A 17,591-nucleotide genomic window follows, 5' to 3' on the forward strand; every position below is an offset into this window, starting at 1 on the left:
ATCCTCAATCTGTCAGTGGATCTCCAGCTTCCTGACCGACCGGCAGCAGCGAGTGAGACTGGGGAAGCTCACATCCAGGACCCTCACCATCAGCACTGGCGCCCCCCAAGGGTGTGTTCTCTCCCCACTGCTCTTCTCCCTGTACACTAATGACTGCACTTCTAAAGACCCCTCTGTCAAGCTCCTGAAATTTGCAGACGACACCACCGTCATCGGTCTCATCCAAAATGGTGACGAGTCTGCTTACAGACTGGGGGTTGAACAGCTGGCTGTCTGGTGCAGCTATAACAACCTTGAGCTGAACACGCTCAAAACAGTGGAGATGATTGTGGATTTCAGGAGAAAATCCCCAGCACTCCCCCCTCTCACCATCATGAACAGCACTGTGGAAGCAGTGGAGTCATTCAGGTTCCTGGGCTCTACCATCTCTCAGGACCTGAAGTGGGCAAATCACATTGACTCCATTGTGAAAAAGGCCCAGCAGAGACTGTACTTCCTTCGCCAGCTGAAGAAGTTCAATCTGCCACAGGAGCTGCTGATCCAGTTCTACTCAGCCGTCATTGAGTCTGTTTTAAGCACTTCCATCACTGTCTGGTTTGGTTCAGCTACCAAATCGGACATCAGGAGACTACAACGGACAGTCCGGACAGCAGAGAGGATTATTGGTGCCCCCCTGCCAACCCCCCAGGACCTGTACTCTTCCAGAGTGAGGAAGAGAGCAGGTAAAATCATCACAGACTCCACTCACCCTGGACACCCCCTGTTTGAACTGTTACCGTCAGGACGGCGACACAGATCACTGGCCACAAGAACATCCAGGCACAGGAACAGTTTCTTTCCACAGGCCATTTCCCTTCTGAACACTTAACATGCCCCCCAAGGCATATGCCTGTAAGTGCAATACTCCCACTGTCTAGTGCAATATTCTCTTAACTCAGGTGATATTTATATTTATATTATTCATACTACTCAAAATACTGTAAATATGTTCATAATCTGTAACATGCACTAGACTCCCACTGTCTAGTGTAATATTCTTTAACTCAGGTGATATTTATATTTATATTATTCATACTTCTCAAAATACTGTAAATATGTTCATAATCTGTAAATGTTTATTCAGACTAAACCCAACTGTGACCCCTTTTTTTTTTACTTTTTATACTATTTTTATTTTATTTTTTTTAAATATATTTTATTCTTAGAATTTGTATTACTATGTTTCTTGTTGTATTTGTATTTGTATATGTGCACTGGAAGCTTCAGTACCAAGAAAAATTCCTTGTGGGTGCAAGCACACTTGGCAATAAAGCTCTTTCTGATTCTGATTCTGATTCTGATTCTGCATACCTGCACAGCATTCCAATAAAAGGAAATACCACACTTTTGGGGGCAAAGCGTAAAATAACACTGTGAAAGGCCTCCAAGGATGATGTCTGGAAGTGAGGGCTGAGCTTTGCAACATCTTTGAGGACTCTGTTGTTAGTCAGCACCTTTTCGACTCTGTAAACTGGTTTTGAACCTGGAATAGTAGTATGTATTAATTTGTGTGTACGATAATGAAAACAGTATTAACACTGTGGGACACAGATGAACAACAGTCAGCCACTTTGATCGGTAATAATATGAAATATTATGCACTCACCAGGTTTGAAGTGTTTACTGCTGCCCTTTGACACTCGATCTGAATGTTCACATTGTGGGAATAATGGATCATCATGGATGTGAACATCCTGAATGTGATTGATGAGGCACGGGCTGACTATGTTCAGTGGGGGAGGAACGCACATGCCAGGGAATGGGTTTCCCTCTGGGAATGTTTTTAATGTAACACCCAGCAAAATGGCTGTTTCCTGTGCCTGGATGTTAATGGTGACAATCTAGCAATCTAATAGATAAATCAGCTTCAGGTGTTCGGCGGGAATAGTCTATGCTGGCGATTGGCCCACATGTGTGATGGGAGTGCTTTATATGTTCATTGTTGCTGACAGTTGGAGAGCAGCAGACGCGGGGGAGAACGCGGCAGGAGACGAGGGAGAGACCGGCGCCCAGGAAGGGGCGCTCGGCCGAGGAAAGGGCAGCAGACGCGGGGGAGAACGCGGCAGGAGACGAGGGAGAGACCGGCGCCCAGGAAGGGGCGCTCGGCCGACGATTTGATCGAGCGCGTTTGTAACGCGAAACCGACGAGGATCTGAAACGAAACCGGCATTCTGACGGAACTGGAATTCGCGATCACTACGGCTGCCGCCGTCGCGTGGACACGGCCCCGATTGTCGGGTTGAGAGGCGTGTGTGCCTGCTTCGTGGTTCAATGTGATGGGATGTGTGACAGCCTGTGACTCCCCTGACCTGTATGGTGAGCTTTGCTCATATTCTGTTTTCTCTGCCAGTTGAAAAGGGATTCCCTCGGCTCGACTGTTCTACTGTTCTGCTGCTCTACTACCCTACTGTTGTACTGCTCTTCTTTCAACACAGCAGCTAACCAGCCCAGTCCAACTTCAAGGAGATGTTTGTTTGGACACTGTTCAATTGCCTTGGTCACAGTGAGTTTACTGTTTTGAAGTGTCTTGTTCTTAAAGTGTTCACATTGGGAAGGTTGAAGTGTGTGCACGAGTGCTTTGACGGTTTCGGATTGTTTGGTCTGCATCTACAGTTCCAGATAAACAGCCTCCTGAGTCCAGTGAAGAGCCTGCTGAAGCTGTGAGTTATACGTACCCGCCACTCTCTGTTTGAGTCCAGTGAAGAGCTTGCTAAAGCTGTGAGTTATACGTACCCGCCACTCTCTGTTTGAGTCCAGTGAAGAGCTTGCTAAAGCTGTGAGTTATACGTACCCGCCACTCTCTGTCTGAGTCCAGTGAAGAGCTTGCTAAAGCTGTGAGTTATACGTACCCGCCACTCTCTGTCTGAGTCCAGTGAAGAGCTTGCTAAAGCTGTGAGTTATACGTACCCGCCACTCTCTGTCTGAGTCCAGTGAAGAGCCTGCTAAAGCTGTGAGTTATACGTACCCGCCACTCTCTGTCTGAGTCCAGTGAAGAGCCTGCTAAAGCTGTGAGTTATACGTACCCGCCACTCTCTGTCTGAGTCCAGTGAAGAGCTTGCTAAAGCTGTGAGTTATACGTACCCTCCATTCTCTGTCTGAGTCCAGTGAAGAGCCTGCTGAAGCTGTGAGTTATACGTACCCGCCACTCTCTGTCTGAGTCTAGTGAAGAGCCTGCTAAAGCTGTGAGTTATACGTACCCTCCATTCTCTGTCTGAGTCCAGTGAAGAGCCTGCTGAAGCTGTGAGTTATACATACCCGCCACTCTCTGTCTGAGTCCAGTGAAGAGCCTGCTAAAGCTGTGAGTTATACGTACCCGCCACTCTCTGTCTGAGTCCAGTGAAGAGCCTGCTGGAGCTGTGAGTTATACGTACCCGCCACTCTCTGTCTGAGTCTAGTGAAGAGCCTGCTAAGGCTGTGAGTTGTACGTACCCTCCATTCTCTGTCTGGGTCCAGTGAAGAGCCTGCTGAAGCTGTGAGTTATACGTACCCGCCACTCTCTGTCTGAGTCTAGTGAAGAGCCTGCTAAAGCTGTGAGTTATACGTACCCTCCATTCTCTGTCTGAGTCCAGTGAAGAGCCTGCTGAAGCTGTGAGTTATACGTACCCGCCACTCTCTGTCTGAGTCCAGTGAAGAGCCTGCTGAAGCTGTGAGTTGTACGTACCCTCCATTCTCTGTCTGAGTCTAGTGAAGAGCCTGCTAAAGCTGTGAAGTATACGTACCCTCCATTCTCTGTCTGAAGAGAGAACGAGGAACTGCTGGTCGATTCCTCCTGGGAGTAATTGCTTACTTTAAAGACTCTTTTAATCATTTAATAAATATAAAACCTTTTGAAGCTATTCTGTGTCCTGTTCTGACTTTGTGGGAATACGGTCTTGCTCCTCAGGGTGGTACGCAACTTAGGGGAGGCTGTTAGCGCTCCCCGCCTGTGACACTTGGCGTAGTCGGCAGGATTCCGCCCTGGGTTTGAGCAACCGTAGACCTCCAAATGTCAGACGACGAAGCACCAGCAACATGCCCCCAAGTTATGCCGGTCTTAATGGGTGCCCCTTGGGTGCGGAGGTTCGGAGGATCAGAGCTGAGTTTGCAGGGGTGGAAGTCGCGCACCGAGTGCCTGGCTTGCAGGGACTGAATGCGGGAGCAGTATGCCCGGCTAAAGGGAGGACGTGATGGTGGCCTGGAGGTTTGCGGCAAGTTTCAGATGGCTGATTCAAGAGCTGTCTGGATACACTGGAGACGTGACTTGGGAGGGGGTAGCGAGGAGATGACAGCAATTACGAGTGATTTGAGAGCTGGATTGCCTTGGGCACTGGGAGACGGAATCTGATGAGAGCAAGAGAGATGACTTTGGGCTGGGACAAGCAAGTGCATGCTATTTTAAACAACTTCCATACTGGAGGTGTATTATTGTTCTGCTGCTCTACTGTATTAATACTGCCTCACTTGTGTTGTAGCAACGACCCGCTATCCCCACTGTGCCATTCCAGAGACTTTTTTTTTTCCATCCAGGTTCTAGGGACTAGAACTCAATAGTGGGGGAGGATGTCACGGGCTGACTATGTTCAGTGGGGGAGGAACGCACATGCCAGGGAATGGGTTTCCCTCTGGGAATGTTTTTAATGTAACACCCAGCAAAATGGCTGTTTCCTGTGCCTGGATGTTAATGGTGACAATCTAGCAATCTAATAGATAAATCAGCTTCAGGTGTTCGGCGGGAATAGTCTATGCTGGCGATTGGCCCACATGTGTGATGGGAGTGCTTTATATGTTCATTGTTGCTGACAGTTGGAGAGCAGCAGACGCGGGGGAGAACGCGGCAGGAGACGAGGGAGAGACCGGCGCCCAGGAAGGGGCGCTCGGCCGAGGAAAGGGCAGCAGACGCGGGGGAGAACGCGGCAGGAGACGAGGGAGAGACCGGCGCCCAGGAAGGGGCGCTCGGCCGACGATTTGATCGAGCGCGTTTGTAACGCGAAACCGACGAGGATCTGAAACGAAACCGGCATTCTGACGGAACTGGAATTCGCGATCACTACGGCTGCCGCCGTCGCGTGGACACGGCCCCGATTGTCGGGTTGAGAGGCGTGTGTGCCTGCTTCGTGGTTCAATGTGATGGGATGTGTGACAGCCTGTGACTCCCCTGACCTGTATGGTGAGCTTTGCTCATATTCTGTTTTCTCTGCCAGTTGAAAAGGGATTCCCTCGGCTCGACTGTTCTACTGTTCTGCTGCTCTACTACCCTACTGTTGTACTGCTCTTCTTTCAACACAGCAGCTAACCAGCCCAGTCCAACTTCAAGGAGATGTTTGTTTGGACACTGTTCAATTGCCTTGGTCACAGTGAGTTTACTGTTTTGAAGTGTCTTGTTCTTAAAGTGTTCACATTGGGAAGGTTGAAGTGTGTGCACGAGTGCTTTGACGGTTTCGGATTGTTTGGTCTGCATCTACAGTTCCAGATAAACAGCCTCCTGAGTCCAGTGAAGAGCCTGCTGAAGCTGTGAGTTATACGTACCCGCCACTCTCTGTTTGAGTCCAGTGAAGAGCTTGCTAAAGCTGTGAGTTATACGTACCCGCCACTCTCTGTTTGAGTCCAGTGAAGAGCTTGCTAAAGCTGTGAGTTATACGTACCCGCCACTCTCTGTCTGAGTCCAGTGAAGAGCTTGCTAAAGCTGTGAGTTATACGTACCCGCCACTCTCTGTCTGAGTCCAGTGAAGAGCTTGCTAAAGCTGTGAGTTATACGTACCCGCCACTCTCTGTCTGAGTCCAGTGAAGAGCCTGCTAAAGCTGTGAGTTATACGTACCCGCCACTCTCTGTCTGAGTCCAGTGAAGAGCCTGCTAAAGCTGTGAGTTATACGTACCCGCCACTCTCTGTCTGAGTCCAGTGAAGAGCTTGCTAAAGCTGTGAGTTATACGTACCCTCCATTCTCTGTCTGAGTCCAGTGAAGAGCCTGCTGAAGCTGTGAGTTATACGTACCCGCCACTCTCTGTCTGAGTCTAGTGAAGAGCCTGCTAAAGCTGTGAGTTATACGTACCCTCCATTCTCTGTCTGAGTCCAGTGAAGAGCCTGCTGAAGCTGTGAGTTATACATACCCGCCACTCTCTGTCTGAGTCTAGTGAAGAGCCTGCTAAAGCTGTGAGTTATACGTACCCGCCACTCTCTGTCTGAGTCCAGTGAAGAGCCTGCTAAAGCTGTGAGTTATACGTACCCGCCACTCTCTGTCTGAGTCCAGTGAAGAGCCTGCTAAAGCTGTGAGTTATACGTACCCGCCACTCTCTGTCTGAGTCCAGTGAAGAGCCTGCTGGAGCTGTGAGTTATACGTACCCGCCACTCTCTGTCTGAGTCTAGTGAAGAGCCTGCTAAGGCTGTGAGTTGTACGTACCCTCCATTCTCTGTCTGGGTCCAGTGAAGAGCCTGCTGAAGCTGTGAGTTATACGTACCCGCCACTCTCTGTCTGAGTCTAGTGAAGAGCCTGCTAAAGCTGTGAGTTATACGTACCCTCCATTCTCTGTCTGAGTCCAGTGAAGAGCCTGCTGAAGCTGTGAGTTATACGTACCCGCCACTCTCTGTCTGAGTCCAGTGAAGAGCCTGCTGAAGCTGTGAGTTGTACGTACCCTCCATTCTCTGTCTGAGTCTAGTGAAGAGCCTGCTAAAGCTGTGAAGTATACGTACCCTCCATTCTCTGTCTGAAGAGAGAACGAGGAACTGCTGGTCGATTCCTCCTGGGAGTAATTGCTTACTTTAAAGACTCTTTTAATCATTTAATAAATATAAAACCTTTTGAAGCTATTCTGTGTCCTGTTCTGACTTTGTGGGAATACGGTCTTGCTCCTCAGGGTGGTACGCAACTTAGGGGAGGCGGTTAGCGCTCCCCGCCTGTGACACTTCCACTTGGCTACCTTCTCTGGTCCTGAAGTAGAGGATGCTGCAGTCCAATAGAGATGGTTCCTTATGCTGTGCTGCCACTTTTTCACTATTGAACAGTCCTTGTCTCTGGCAATTTGCTCTAACTTCTTTGACAACCCTAATCAATTGTAATACCCAAAAAGAAATATAGTTTATGTAATTTAAAAAAAACTACCTATTTATTAGCATGAGATGTTTTTATTTTCAGGATCTGTAATAAGTACAGTTATAACCACAAGACAACAAAACTCAAACGTACCTTTCTCCAAATGCCAGACATCATAGTACTGTGTGACGTTTCGTTCTTTCAGAAACTTTTGAATCTGGGGATGTCGGTCTGTCACAATGCAGTCTAGCCTTACACCACATTCCTCCAGCCATTCCAGGCTTCGTTTTAACCCTTCTTTCTCCATGTGGTAGCTACCACCGACCTCATTACTCTGTGAAAAAATAGTTATCAGGACAGTGAAAGTCAGTTATTTAATTCCTTTAAAACAATAATCATATCCGACTACATCTTTGAAGTATAAAAGGTTTATTATAAATAGCAATTGTAATTTATAATACAATTTTAATTTAAAATTGTTTAATTTGAAACTGGAATGGCATACTCTTTTGCCACTTTTTTCTGGTAATTTTGTGTGCATTGACATGATGTGATCTTTGCATTTTCTCACCTGCACTAGCTGGATGTCTATTATGAGGTTCTTTTGAAGATCCATTGTGGTGTAGCTCCCATACTTGGCTGAATGGCATAAAATGTCACAACACAAATAATATTATATAAAATTGTTTACACAGGAACAAATTATTAAGACTGCAGAAGAACTTGCATCACCAAGCATGACTCTTTACCTGGTGAATCAGCTCTCATATCGCCACCAATTATCACCTTGTCCGCCTCACAGAGATCCTTCACTAAATCCACCTGTTCCTTCTTCCACTTATATATTATTAGTGGTTCCAGGTACATGCTGGCATGCCTTCTGAAGGTTCTGTATTTGAACATCTTCAAATGCATTGACTGAAATACCTTCAAAAGGAAAAAAATAATTATGCATTATACGTTTAAACTATTATAAACAGGAAAAAAACAATACACCCCACAAACCTTTTTCATCTGTAAGAATGAAGCTCCTGAGAAGTACAGGGCAGCAGACAGCTGGAGGTTACCAACAGGGGTACTGCCAACACAGGGTTGGCTCTTCCACTGTCTGAAGTACTCACAATGTGGGCAAAGTTGATCAATGGCCAAAAAAGTCCCATTGCTACGAGGCCGAATATTGCAGGCTCTTGAACATACTGGACAGGTCTCAAACAGTTCAAGTAGACAGTTTTCAAACACAATATATTTTGTGTCTTCATGAGAGGCTTTGGATGTGTACATGCTATCACAAGAAAAAAATTATAACAAAATTAATGTAATTTGTGTGTGTTTTTTTTTTTTTTCAACATAATCAATTTTACGAGTCAATAAAACATACAGTTCACATAAATGTATGCTAAACTTAACATGATTAAGACCAAAACTTACGAATGCTTTGATGGTTCAGTCACACTGGTGACAGACTGAGCAGGGTCATATGTTACGTCCTGAGTGTCACAGACTTCTTCAAAAGACACACTTTCTTCAACCTCCAATTCAAAGCGACGCCTTTTGGCAGGCCTTTCATCTTTTAAAGGAGTCGAAGTAAAAGGCTGTGAAGTAGTCCAGGGTATGGCGACATCACCACTTGAAAGATTTGAGGACGGCTCTGTTTGTGTTTCTATAACGTTAGAAAATACAATGTGAAGTTTTATTATATCAATTGTAATTGCATTTTTATAAAAATATGGACAATAAATACTTCCTTTTTGACAATAAAGCTTTTAAGCTTCTTAAAAATGGAATTAGGATGACACAAGTTAGGATTTTATAAATAATACCTTTGCTACGATACTTGGGTCTCATGGTTCGAAACGACAGCTGTGTGCCCACAGATGTAACGTTATGAGTGGGTTGGTCAGTTTGACAGCCAACATCTTTTGTAATGGGGCCTGAACATGGCGGTCTCTGAAAACAATATGCAAGTAAACTAAGTAAAAACACTGATTATTCGTAATGAATGAAATTGCCTTTTAAAAAGTAGTTTAAAGTTTTAAATACATTACTTACAGTTTGCGTCGTCGTTGCAGTTGAGCCCAGAATAGTCGGCACGGCCTTATCTTTGAGCAACAGTTTTCTGGCAAAGCCAGCATCATATTGGGATTTGTTTTCAAAACAGTCATCCTTAAAATGTATAGAACAAACGCTTAAATTAACACTCGAGTGACTGGGACGTCCGCAAAAAATAAAGTCCATCCATTTTTCCCTGACGTCTGGATCTTTCGGCAGCGAATTCAAAGATGTTGTTTGTCCACAGCCAGGAACAGCACATCTGCGTGGCATTGCAATTTTCCTGTACACAGACCCACTCGCTGCACGTCGCCTGAACACACTTGAGACACGCGGCGCGACAACGACACGATCGGCGTTGTTGTCTTTACGCTGGAAGGTGGAGGCGGTCATATGCAAACGACTGCTACGTCACTTCGTACCGTGACGTCACTTCATACCATGGATCCAGAACGAGCTGTATTTAGAGCTTGATTAAATAAATGGTTCGTTTATAATGGAGAGGACCAGTCTTAAGCTATGAAACTTGCAGGACGTTTTAATGGTACAAAGACCTCTTATATACCAAAAGATCAAGGCAAATTTGGTTTCTCATGTCACAACCCCTTTAATTGATCGTTAATTTAAACGACAATCGATCAATGGGAATTTATGAACATTTACATCCCTAAATGACACTCATCTTCATCAACCACTACAGATAAATAATCTAAAATCTAATCTTATCTAATCTAAAATATAGTTTGATCTTATTATTCAGTAATCACTATAAGTTAGATCATTATAATAACATTTTATATGTGCAGAAACTGAAAATTATTATAAAACTTTCTGACATCAATTCGACTTTCATTTCCAGTCACAATGCAACCCCTGCAAAAATGCAACCCCTGCGGGTCCCTGTAACCAAAATCATCCCCTGTCTGACATTACTACTTTCTACTCAAGGACCTGACAGAATTGTAGTGGAGTAAAAAGTAAGATATTTGTCTTTCAAATGTAGTAGAAGTTAAAGTAAAAAGTTTCCAGAAAAAATAATACTCAAGTAAAGTACAGATACTCAAAAAGTGTACTTAAGTAAATGTACTTTGTTACTCTCCACCTCTGCTCAGAAGATATAGCAAGAATATGAGGGGAGTTACAGAGAGTTAACCAATAAGATAGTGTACAACTTACATCATATATGAATAATATACATTGAATAACAAGGTCATATACTGTATATGGTCAGTTTCTGGCTATCCTACCACATGTACATTAGTAGCCTGGAGGACCCTTATACTGTGTTCATAATAGAGAATAGGAGACAGTACCTTCTTTCAGAACAAAGAAATCCCTCTGTTATATGCTTTTGCTGAGACTACCATACTAGAATTTCATAAAGCTACATATAGTAGGCAACAAATCCCCTCAGTCTGCTGACACCAATGAAATGAGCTTTAAGTGTCAATTTACAGGAGATCTGAAGACATCAGCATAATAAATGAGGTGAAAACCGGAACTATTGTCATGAAATAAAGAGTGTTTTCAGCAGATCTGTTAATATTGATGAGCCTCAGACTATCAACACTCATTCAACAAGCCATTCAGGATCATCAGCAGATCATCTCACTTTATTCTGAGTGTTTGCTGTTAGAAACACATTATTTGAGTCAGGATACATGATAAAAGCCTGTAAAACTGCTATATTGAAAGATATCTCACAATATAACATAAATCATCAATAATAAAACAAAATAATTAAATAACCTCTCTTTATGAACCTCTTCAGGGGCCGTATTCACAAAGAATTTTAAGGCTAAAAGTAGCTCCTAACTGGCGAATTTAGGAGCAACTCCTAAATATAATGGGCGTGTCACTCGTAACTTTAGGACTCCTAATTTTTTTGACTAAGAGTAATTCACGAAGCATTTTAGCCCTAAAAGTAGCACCTAAGCCTGGGATAGCTTAAAAGAAGTCGAGAGGACTCCTAACTCACTAAGACTCTAAGGCCCGCTATATTGGTCCAATCTGCCGGTTCGCCAATACACGGGGAAGGTATCATGTGTTCTGTCCTCACTCATGCAAAGTATTGGTTGGTTAGATTTGTAATACATTGATTATATGTATTGACTCCATAAATGAAAGGTTTTAATAATATCTGTGCCTCACTAAAAGTGAGCGAATGTTTAACTATTCCTTTAACCATTAAATGAACAATGTCAAAATCAGTTAGAATAACCAAATGTAACAATTTAATATTTCAGATATCAGAGATTAATTCCACAATCAATTCAAATATCTAGAACATGGTTATACATTGGTTACACCAAATAATCTTACCCAGCTTGTACCAGAGAGAGAGAGAGAGAGAGAGAGAGAGAGAGAGAGAGACCACCTATTCCATTCCTGTCCAGCAAAGAAGAGCCCAGAGACCCGGAGCACACCTTCCTTTATCCCCTTGACCAGGTAACATGGGGGATGGGGGAGGCCACCCTCAAAATGGCTTCTTATTCAACAAAAGGGGGATGGCATTATCTGGACCAGTTTTCTCTAAACTTCTCTAAACCTTATTTCCTTTTATTTTATCTATCTGGATATGAGATATCTGTACCACTCACTTTGAGACATTTCAAATGACACCAAAAACATAACAGTCAATGATAAACATTCACATTAAACCATGTTCTTGTATGAGTTGTTCTTAGTAGTGTGTGAGAGGAAGTCAGGCTGTGTGGGGGAGGTCGAATGTTAATTAGCCATCAGCAGTGGTGGAGCGTCAGGGCCAGCAAGGCCTTCTCTGCTGGCCTAAACACTATCAGAATCACTGGCTTGCATTGATGTAATATTTTTTTTTCCTGTGAATGTGTATTAAATGATTCCCAATAGTCTATTCTCTTAATTTCATAGCTTTTTTCTTGGTCGCGCTGCTTCCAGTAGTGTATTTTTATGTTAGAGCTTTTATCCAATCATATTTCAGTCTCAATGTGTTGCCACGATCAAATAAATCTGCCTTAAGGCCTTCAGAATCAATCGTGCAGGCGCCTGTTGCTTAAAAAGAATGGCAACGTAACGGTGCTCTTTAACCAATCAGATACTGATATCAGATTTAATCAACCAATCAGATTTCGAGATGGCGACACTGGGGCCATCTAGAAGGCTTAGAATAACGTCAGCCTTTTCACGTCCTTTCGATTGGATGGTCAGAACCCGTGCTATTATAGCTAGTCAGAGCAAACCGCAAACGGAATCTGTACAGTACAATATATAAAAGAATGTATAGCGATTAAATACAGCTTTTTTTTGGCATGTTTGGCGCTGACTGTCCCTGTGTCCACTGCTTCTGTCGAGCGGACATTCTCAGCCCTAAAGAGAATTAAAACGTATGACAGAAATAAGACTGGACAGACTCGACTTTCAGCATTAACCTCCATGGCGATAGAAATGGAATTGTTGGAACTGAAACGTACAAATAACTTGTACAACAGTGTAATTGAAGTCTTCTTGAGAAAAGAAAGGAGAATGGATTTTGTGTACAGAGAATCAGTTTTGGTGAGTAGGCTATAATGCATTTTATTTAGCCTACATTTGTTTATACAGCGAGTAAAACAACTAGTTTGGCTAACTCGGGCCCTGTTTTTTGCCCCATTTTTTCTGTGCTGAATATGATTTATGTTTTATTGTGAATTTATGATCGAAAAATATAATTTTTTTATTTTCATAAATTATATTATTTAAAAACTTTTTCATATTATCAAAATCGACTTTTTTAAATAAATAAATGTGGGTTTAAATTATTTATTTTTTTATGAAAAATACTTTGTAGGCTATATATCACCTGAAAAGAAATGTACTATATTTTTATTGTTCAAAAGAAACATTTGGTAAACTTTTGCGTTTTCTTTCGTATAATTTGCACAAAAACACACACTTTGCCTTCATTTAAAATTGAATTGAATTGAATTTAATTTAAAACAATTCCGTGGTCGGAGAACTCAAACGGTAGCTACTAAAAAATCATCGACAAAATGCACGGAAAACCGAGAGCAGATGCTTCTGCTAGTGTGGCGCTGCTGTGGCTGGTTGCATAGCAACGACAGACGCCATGGGAGCGCAAGCAAGACCATAGACAGTAATGTTAGAGCAAGACGCGCTTTTTAAAGAAAGTGACGCGTTTTTAGACGCGATATGTGAACGGCCCATAGGGTTTTTTGCTTTAGTAATGGCATTAATTCTCGCTGCATGAGAGATACCGTCTGTGATGCAACAGCCTGTTGTACTGCGTTTATGTATAATATTGATGGTTTATATAGTCGTGGCGTAATAATGATGGTAGCCTATTAAGAGGTGGATTAATTCCACTGAAGGCCTAGGTGTGAAATGCACGCCCCGCCACTGGCCATCAGGGCCTTTTGCTTCATGCAGGCCTCAACCAGTATTTTCAGTCTTACAAGACCTATTCACAAACCGCTTTTTGTGGCATTTCACGTTGCGATGTTTTGAAATGCATATGCGGCGGCTACAGGAGCTTCCGATCGCGAGGTAACAATTTTGCATTGTAGGCATAACTAGGGATGCAATAACGCCACCAACAACAACCAAAACTAGGCTACTCATTACATGTAAACTAATTGTAACGTTTCATTGTGAATCAAATTAAAATGTTCTTCTCTTTGCAAATGTAGGCAGAGGCATATAGTGACAGATTAATTAAATAATGTTGCAAAGATATTGCATCAATCCATATGTTTCATTAGGCTACTAGGCTATTTGTTTTGCCTTACTCTTTATTCATTTAGGCTATTTATTCAGTTATTCATCATTTTCCGTCCTTCGCACTACTTGTGAAGCGCACGCATTCTCAGACCTCTCACCTGTCACTCATCATCGTAGGGGAGGTGTTTGGAATCATTACCGCGTTACAATCATCAGCCAATCAAGCTGGTCACTTCAGTCAAGCTCGTGCATGAGTAATGAAGTCATCCATAGCAACGAAGACTCGCTCTTAGTTTAGGAGTTGTCATTTTTCTTTACTAAGAGTAGGTCTGAAAGACGTTGTGAATAACTTTTAAGAGAAAACTCCTAGCTAAAATCTTTTAGTGCGATTTAGGAGTACTCCTAGTGGTAAGATAAAATGCTTTGTGAATACGGCCCCAGGCAAATAACTACAACACATAGGCCTAATATGTGAATCTAAATATAGTTTGACTTTATAATAACTATTAATTGCAATAAAGTAATTCCATCATTTACATGTTACATATTCATATGTACAGAAACTGACAATGATCATACAACTCTTAAAGGTGTCATGACCCACATTTTGCATTTTTCCACGTGATCTCCTGCTGGGTCAATGGATGTTTAAATCGTGTCGGAGGTTCAGTTAAATTTGGATTTTACAGTATACCCGTCATTAGACTTCGTGAATGTGAGAAGACTAAGCTTTTGTCAGAACAACGACGGAGGTTATGGCTGGCGAGGATAAACAGGAAAGAAACTCCCTCAAAACACGCAAGAATTTGTTGTTTTTTATTGCGAGTGTACACAAATATAAGTTAACACTTTGCAGTTTGAATTATGTCCTGTATGAACAAAATGACGAGATATTAAAAACATACAAAAACAACATTGTTTCCACTGTTCGATCGCGGCCGCGACTCTCTCACTCTCACACACACATTCCAGCACGGCAATCTCAGATTATGTCCCTAAAGAACCCGCGTATAAAGTAGTTCCGCATTACATTAATTAATTTGCCCGCGAGTTTTATTTATTTTCATACCGTGTATATTCATATTCATGCACATATTTCCAGGCTCGGAATTGCTCACATGTATTAAAACTCCTAGCCAATACCAGATAATGATACACATGATAATACTGTATCTGAGGCAAAGCTGCATAATCAGTGCTCAGTGCTTCCTTTGTTAGCGCATACGGATCCACACCATTTATGACTGAAATGTTCGCATTGTACCTCTCTCTGTCTTGTGTTAATAGAATCTCTTTATAATCTCTGTCACTTTGTCTCTTCATGATTTTCGTAACATTATAAATGGAAAGAAATATTCGAAATTTGCTTGTAAAACTCATAGACAGTATGGTAAAACATTGTAAACACAGCAGCTTTTGCCCTCAAAGATGGCGTCTCCGGGGAGGTCACGTGACATTAATTGGCCTGTGGGAACTATGTATACGAGATTTTAGGCTTGTTCGACTTCATGCAGCTCTGCGCAGACCGATCGGTGGCTGACTTGAAGCAGTGCATGCCGGTTAGAAATTTTGTCCGACTTGATCCAGCGCCGACGCCACGTGACTGTGACGTATGCCATCAAAGTACCGCGAGAGTGATTCGAGAGTAGCCAGAGAACTCAGCCAGCGCAGCTTCTCAAGAGCGGCTGCACGAGGGCTGATGACGACACAGCTGTTCCACGATTGGCCGGATTCACTGCATGACAACGATCACGTGTGTTTCGTGTTTATCCGAACACCTTTAGTTCCTCTAATGCTCACAAATCAATTTTTTATAACAGTAAACACTCTTTTCATGTAGTTGCGATGTTATATTGTGTCATGTTTATTAAATTAAAACTGATTAAAAAACGTAGACTCCACTTCATTGATAGTAACTTATGTTGAACTTTATTCTTGTTCAAACAGATGTTGCATGAAGCTGTACATAAAGTATTGAATGAAAATGTCTCTGAAACATTATTTGGCAAAAATTGCATTTATTTCACTTCAGCTGTGGTAAAGTATGCGAACACCACGTGAGCGGTCACTACGGGAACCAGAAAGTGTCCGACTTCATGTCTCCGTTTGCAGCTCCTCCCCACCTGCACGCAGCTACTCTCGCCGATCGGTTACATCCAGCCGCAGCCGATGTCGAACACACCTTTGGATTTCTACCCTGGCTTGACGTCAGGACGGTGGAGGATATGCCATATATGGACAGCGCAGCAGGAAGCCACGCCCTACCCCTCTCCCCCTCATATTCATTCGGCAAAGAAAGATGGAGAAACCAAGTGCACACCTGTGTTGCTCTGTGGTTGACTGCCATAAACAGCATTCTAATGTGTTTTCTCTACCCAAAACTATCAGGGATCAGTGGATGAAATTCATTTTTAATGACGCTGTCCCAACAACCCTTTCAACTGGCCTAACGTTTGGTGTCTGCGCTAAACATTTTACACAGGATTCATTTAGTAATTTGGGACAATATCAGGCGAAGTTGGCCTCGAAGCTCCGTTTGGGAAAAGGTGCCATCCCCACCATCAGAGACCTGCCTGAAATTGAAACGGTAAGACTGTGTTTTTATTGCTCTACTGTGTGTACGTTAACAAACATCAGCTAACTGCTAATGTGGCTATTGTATGTAACGTTAGCTTCGAGATAAACACGGTGAATGGACTCTACGAATGCTATCCACATCTTTCCACTTTGTTTTACACAACAGTAGTGATGGTACAGGAGTCCATGGTCAGTGGCTAAAACTGTTTGCTAGACCATATCGCATCGATATAGTTCAAATTTGCGCTCTGCTCCCCGCGCCTCCGCTCTTCCTTTTCCACTCTGCGTGCGTGTTTAGAGCATGTTATGTTATGAGAGATGAATTATGACTACTTCAGAAACCCCAGCACAATAGGAACTACCAGACAGTGACATTAGTGTACGCTGAAATAAAGTCTTTCACTTCAGAAAAACTGACTTTCTTGTCCTGTCAGCCGTTATCCTGTGCTCGGAGCGCACACTCAATACACGCGTAAATGCGGAGGCGCCCGCGCTGTGTATCGCCTCACTGATCAAGGGCAAAAGAAACTACGAGCATGCAACGCCGTTACGTTGAAAATTACACGAAATAAAAGTAAAGCAGGTACGATTTTCATTATATTCAACAGGAGCAGTTTCCATGTTTCATTAACAGTACTTGTTAGTATTGTGTATTCACCATGCCATGGTAACTGTTGTTTCCATGTTAACCCCCAAATGCCACTATTTTTCTTTGTGTTATTTTTTGTATTTTTAAATGACTGTAGTGGCTCATACCAACATTGTATTAACAAAAACTAGTTTGGGACTGCTATTTAATAGCTTTAGCATAGGCCTAATGTTTATTTATTAGTACTAGTCTTTACTATTAGTCATATTCTTACAATTCATGTTAAGTAAAGGGGAAAAGTATGTATATATGTATATATGTGTGTGTATATAGGCAAGTTATAACATGTTTACACAAAATGTGTTTATATATATGTAACGGAGTTTAAATAATGCTGTTAAATTCATGCATTAATTGGGAAAACTCGACATTGGCTGTTGCGTCCCTTGCATTTGTGTGCGTGATATTAAGGGCGGAGCTACGTCACCACCAGCAGAGTTTCACATCTCTCGCTGATGGTAAGTCGCATCAATAAGTGCTGCGTCATAAAAACTGAGTTTAGATTGTTTTCAAGTGTAAGGTTGGTCTTTTTAACTACACACAAGTTTACTTCATGTGCCTGTCAGTCCCTAGTTCT

The 17,591-nt window shown here is 42.8% G+C and overlaps 2 long non-coding RNA genes across 2 annotated transcripts; both read right to left on the reverse strand.

The window, feature by feature from the left end:
- Positions 1-6,916: 6,916 nt before the first annotated feature.
- LOC309480518 lies at positions 6,917-7,692 on the reverse strand. Its single transcript, XR_014199670.1, has 3 exons — positions 7,616-7,692; positions 7,198-7,378; positions 6,917-7,056 (listed from the first exon to the last, which is right to left on the reverse strand). It is a non-coding gene; the product is annotated as an uncharacterized lncRNA (long non-coding RNA).
- Positions 7,693-7,798: 106 nt separating this feature from the next.
- Positions 7,799-9,352, reverse strand: LOC309497146. Its single transcript, XR_014205423.1, has 5 exons — positions 9,094-9,352; positions 8,865-8,991; positions 8,473-8,704; positions 8,050-8,326; positions 7,799-7,971 (listed from the first exon to the last, which is right to left on the reverse strand). It is a non-coding gene; the product is annotated as an uncharacterized lncRNA (long non-coding RNA).
- Positions 9,353-17,591: the final 8,239 nt, after the last annotated feature.

Source organism: Leuciscus leuciscus (assembly GCF_965113295.1).
Source record: "Leuciscus leuciscus genome assembly, chromosome: 1".
Taxonomy (NCBI): Eukaryota; Metazoa; Chordata; class Actinopteri; order Cypriniformes; family Leuciscidae; genus Leuciscus; species Leuciscus leuciscus.